This window comes from Phascolarctos cinereus, unplaced genomic scaffold (genome assembly GCF_003287225.1).
Source record: "Phascolarctos cinereus isolate Bilbo 61053 unplaced genomic scaffold, phaCin_HiC Scaffold_4;HRSCAF=312, whole genome shotgun sequence".
NCBI lineage: Eukaryota > Metazoa > Chordata > Mammalia > Diprotodontia > Phascolarctidae > Phascolarctos > Phascolarctos cinereus.
Window position 1 is genome coordinate 170,872,730 of NW_027555847.1, and position 5,710 is coordinate 170,878,439.

Here is a 5,710-nt window from a genome sequence, read left to right on the forward strand (position 1 = left end):
TGATATGTATATAAATAATTTCTATAAAGATGATAAAAAGCACATTGGTTAGGAATTATTAGTGTCTCTTCATCCTTTTTGGATTATGGCTTTCCAACACCCATTCTTTTGGTATTTTCTTCTTCCTAAAATATTTTATGAAACATCTCATCATTGCTTTTAAAAATGTGACATCATGAAAAGGGCCTATACATACAAAAACATTTATAACAGCTCTTTTTGTGGTGGCAAAAAATTGGAAACTGAGAGGATACCCATCGATTGGGGAAACGGATGAACAAGTTGTGGTGTATGATTGTGCTAGAATACTATTGTGCTATAAGAAATGATGAAGGGGTTGACTTCAAAAAGACCTGGGAAGACTTATATGAACTGATACAAAGTGAAGTAAAGAGAACAATTTACACAGTAATAGCAATATTGCAAAGATAATCAGCTGTGCTGGGGGAAGCCGAAGAATCTGAGCCGCCATGTTCCTCTCCTCGTCACTCTGGGCGGGGGCCACCGGTCTCGTCACCCACTGGGGGAGACAGATGAGATGCTTACACAAAACAGCTGTGCAAAGTGGAGCTGAAGGAGCCTTATTTGTGCACAGAGATACTCCTGAAAATAACCCAGGTACTCCATTTGATTTCACACCAGAAAACAAGAGGATAGAAGCAATTGTAAAGAATTACCCAGGGGGACATAAAGCAGCAGCTGTGCTTCCAGTACTGGACTTAGCCCACAGGCAGAATGGATGGTTGCCCATCTCTGCCGTGAACAAGGTTGCTGAAATTTTACCTCCAATGAGAGTATATGAAGTAGCAACTTTTTATACAATGTATAATCGAAAGCCAGTTGGAAAGTATCATATTCAAGTCTGAACCACTACACCTTGTATGCTTCGAGATTCTGACAGCATACTGGAGGCCATTCAGAAAAAGCTTGGTATTAAGGTTGGAGAAACTACACCTGACAAGCTTTTCACGCTAATAGAAGTAGAATGTTTAGGTGCCTGTGTAAATGCACCGATGGTTCAAATAAATGATAATTACTATGAAGATTTGACACCTAAGGATATTGAAGAGATAATTGATGAGCTGAAAGCAGGCAATGTTCCAAAACCTGGACCAAGGAGTGGACGTTTCTCTTGTGAGTCAGCTGGTGGTCTTACATCTTTGACTGATTCACCCAAAGGACCTGGTTTTGGTGTCTAATCAGGCCTCTAAGTAATTTATATGAATTTGTCTAAAAACCCAAACAGACCTGTGAAAATATTTCTCTGTACATTTAAAATAAATTAAAACTAATCTCCTCATCTATGCAAATGTTCCAAAAAAAAAAAAGATAATCAGCTGTGAAAGACTTAGTAACTCTGATCAATACAACAATCAACCACAATTCCAAATGACTCACGACAAAAAAAAATAGAGAACAAAGTACATATCGAACCTTTGTTTGTTTTTGGTTTTGTACTCAGAACATGAGTAATATAGAATTATATTTTGCATGACTTCATATGTATGATGGATATTGTAATTCTTGCCTTTTCAATGGATGGGGGGAGAAAAGTTGGAACTTAAAATAAAAATAAAATTGAATTTGAAAAATGACATCACCAGCATGTATTTCCTTTGTGTATACTTAAATGTCACTTAATAAACACCTATTAAGAACCTGTTATGAAAAAAAAATTAAAATTAAAAAAATTTTTTAAAAAAGAATCTATTATGTGGGGGCAGCTAGGTGGCACAGTGGATAGAGAACTGGCCCTGGAGTCAGGAGGACATAAATTCAAATCTAGCCTCAGACACATAATGCTCACTAGCTGTGTGATTCTGAGTGAGTCACTTAACCCCAATTGCCTCACCAAAAAAAAAAAAAAGAACCTATAATGTGTAGAGCACAGTTTTAGGCACCAGGGACACAAAGATGAAACATGAAAAACAGTCCTTGCCCTCAAGGAGCTTATATTTTATGGGGGAATGGAAGGGATATGTGAATACAAGTAAATGCAAAATGTATTGTAATGACTGGCCAGTCAATAGAGGCCCAATTCTTAAATCATGCAAAATATTTTCTGTCTATTGTATGTCCACGTAAAGTCTTGGCAAGCCTGTTTCAAAGATATGTGATAGAGGGACCCTTTCCCCCAATTCAGAGCATGTGCAGGTATCTTAAATGTTTCTTGTTGACTTAATCATAATAACAAAAAGACTTTTAATTGGCTGTTGAAACAGGATTGAGTGTGCATACAAAAATCTCAAATAGAGGAAATCTCTCTTTTTCTTGGCAATTAGGCAAGAATTGTTAGGATCCTACTGGTGAGGGAAGGTCCTCTGTCTCTCTTTCTCATCTAGCCAGCAGGTAGCCATGAATGCATTAACACCACTGTTTATTTCCTGTCTACTTATTCTTCCCTGATCTGACTCAAGTTCCTCATCTATAAAATTAGGGGTTGGGCTTAATTGCCTCTAATATACCTTAGAGGAAGCAATTAGGTGACTCAGTGGATTGAACACTGGGTCTGGAATCAGGAAGACCTCAGTTCAAATCCTACCTCAGACATTCACTAGCTGTGTGACTCTGGGCAATTCATTTAACCTCTATTTACTTTAGTCTACTAGAGAAGAAAATGGCAAAGCACTACAGTATCTTTGTCAAGAAAATCCCATGGACAGTGTGATCCATGGGGTCATGAAGAGTTGGACCGTACTGAAAAACATCAACAGTAAAAGGTCCCTCTTTGTTCTAAATCTCTGATTTAGATTGTAATGATATACATAATCACTTTTTTCTTTTTCTTCAGATTTGATCTTGATTTTGACCTTTGCTCTGACCACTTGATTATGCATAGAAAGCTGATTCTTATTAGATTCAGACGTCAGAAACTACAGTTATCCCTTCTATATCACAACTTTCCCCATCAAAATTTCAATATATTGTGGGTCTGCATAAGAAATTAAATGGGAATTTTGGGGGAGGTTTGTGGAAGCTGCAGACAACAAACAAAGGCAAACAGATAACACAGAAAAAGTTTAGAAACTCAGAAATGCGTAAAAGATATCTATAGTATTATATAATATCAACATATTTTCTTTTAATACCATAATAACTCAGATTTCTTCTCTGATATAAAGGGAGGGCCAAAAAATTTCATATATCTTTTCCAGATCTGAAGGGGAGGGGTGACATTCCTCTTCCCTCCTTGATACTGAAGGGATAACCGTGATCACTTCCTGTCTGTTAAGAGAGTTGGTTTCATGTTTTGTTACGTTGTTTAAGGCTTGCCACGGACAGCTGTTTCTGACTCCCTTCTTCTTGATTTTATTTTTTGTTTTAATTTTTTTTCCTGACTCCTTGATTGAATAAGGATAATATAATAATTGAATAATGACGTATAAGTATAATACTCTGGAGTTTTCTATACACCTTTAGTCTTTAAAAACAAAACAAAGCCCTGAACCATTGTTTCCAGAATATATCCTCCATTTTCTCCTATGTCTATCTTTTCATTAAAGTAAACAACTATCAAAGAGTATGTTAAATTGCTTTGGCACAACTTGTGAAGTTCTTCATATTTTCTCTACTTCTTTTTCTGAAGTATGTCAGTACATAAACTGCAGTTACTTCATAGTAGCTTTTTGGCTTATGATCATCATAAGCATGGCAAAGCAAGAAGACCAAATGTCACATGAAATGATGTTTCTTATTTCATTTGGGCACACAGTAAAACCAATTCTTCCAACTTATTTCTCTCTCCAAAGAGAACTTGAGAATCATCCTTTCAATAAGGAGTGACCTTTTGTCTTCTAGTTGTTGTTTTTTTACAAGAATACAAATATTGACATAGTTCAATTCTTCCAGCAACACATTCATTGTTGGTGTTCAGTCGTGTCAGACTTTTCATGACTCCATGTGGGGTTTTCTTGACAGAGATACTGCAATGGATTGCCATTTCCTTCTCCAGCTCATTTGGAGATGAGGAAACTGTGGCAGAGTTAAGTGACTTGAATAGGGTCATACAGGTAGTAAATGTCTGAGGCCAGATTTGAAGTGAGAAAGATCAGTCTTCTTGACTCTAGGCCCAGCACTCCATCCACTGCACCACCTAGCTACCCAGTACATCCATTACTAGACAACTAACAACATTGAGAATGCTGGTACTTATTAGTGTTTATAAATGGTCTAAAAACTGTCTAATTCTTTTTTTTTAACATTTGTTTTTAAAACTTTGGGATCCAAATTATTTCCCTTCCTCCCTCCTCACCCACCCTTATTGAGAAGATAAGCAATTCGATACAGCTTACACATGTTTAGTCATACAAAACACTTCCATAGTAGTCATGTTGTGAAAAACTAACTATATTTCTCTTCATCCTATCCCACCTCTTCTTTATTTTATTCTCTCTTTTGACCCTGTCCCACCTCAGAAGTTTCTGATTACCCCCCAATCTGCCCTCTCTTCTATCATCCCCCCCTCTTATCCCCTTCCCCCCTATTTTCCTGTAGGGTAAGATAGATTTCCATACCCAGTTGAGTGTGTGTGGTATTCCCTCCTTAAGCTAAATCCAATGAGAGTAAGATTCACTCATTCCCTCTCACCTTCCCACACACTTCCCCTCCACTGTAAAAGCTTTTTCTTGTCAGTTTTATATGAGATAATTTGCCCCATTCTACCTCTCCCTTTCTCCTTCTCCCACTATAATCCTTTCTCACCCTTTAATTTTATTTTTTAGATATCACCCCTTCATCTTCAACTCACCCTATGTCCTCTATCTATCTATACATACATTTTTTTTTCCCTCCAGCTGCCCTAATACTGACAAAGGTCTCATGAGTTACAAGTGTCTTTACATGTAGGAACGTAAGCAGTTCAACTTTAATAAGTTCCTTATGATTTCTCTTTCCTGTTTACCTCTTCATGCTTCTCTTGAGTCTTATATTTGAAAGTCAAATTTTCTATTCAGCTCTGGTCTTTTCATCAAGAATGCTTGAAAGTCCTCTACTTCATTGAATATCCTTTTTCCCCCTGAAAGATTATACTCAGTTTTGCTGGATAGGTGATTCTTGGTTTTAATCCTAGTTCCTTTGCCTTCCATATTCCAAGCCCTTAATGTAGAAGCTGCTAAATCTTATGTTATCCTGATTGTGTTTCCACAATGCTTGAATTGTTTCTTCCTGGCAGCTTGCAACATTTTCTCCTTGTCCTGGGAACTCTGGAATTTGGCTACAATATTCCTAGGAGTTTTCCTTTGGGGATCTCTTTCAGGAGGTGATCAGTGGATTCTTTCAATTTCTATTTTACCCTCTGGTTCTAGAATGTCAGGGCAGTTTTCCTTGATAATTTCTTGAAAGATGATTTCTAGGCTCTTGTTTTGGTCATGGCTTTCAGGTAGTCTGATAAATTTTAAATTGTTTCTCCTAGCTCTATTTTCCAGGTCAGCTGTTTTTCCAATGAGATATTTCACATTGTCTTCTATTTTTTCATTCTTTTGGTTTTGTTTTATAATTTCTCGATTTCTCATAGAGTCATTAGCTTCCATTTGCTCTATTCTAATTTTTAAGGAATTATTTTCTTCAATGAGCTTTTGGACATCCTTTTCCATCTGGCCAATTCTGCTTTTGAAGGCATTCTTCTCCTCATTGGCTTTTTGGACCTCTTTTGCCATTTGGGTTAGGCTATTTTTTAAGGTGTTATTTTCTTCAGTATTTTTGAGGTCTCCTT

General features: G+C 36.9%; 1 pseudogene; it reads left to right on the forward strand.

Annotated features, from left to right (window-relative positions):
- Window positions 1–417: 417 nt before the first annotated feature.
- LOC110198326 (NADH dehydrogenase [ubiquinone] flavoprotein 2, mitochondrial pseudogene) lies at window positions 418–1,304 on the forward strand (annotated as a pseudogene).
- The last annotated feature ends 4,406 nt before the right edge of the window (window positions 1,305–5,710 follow it).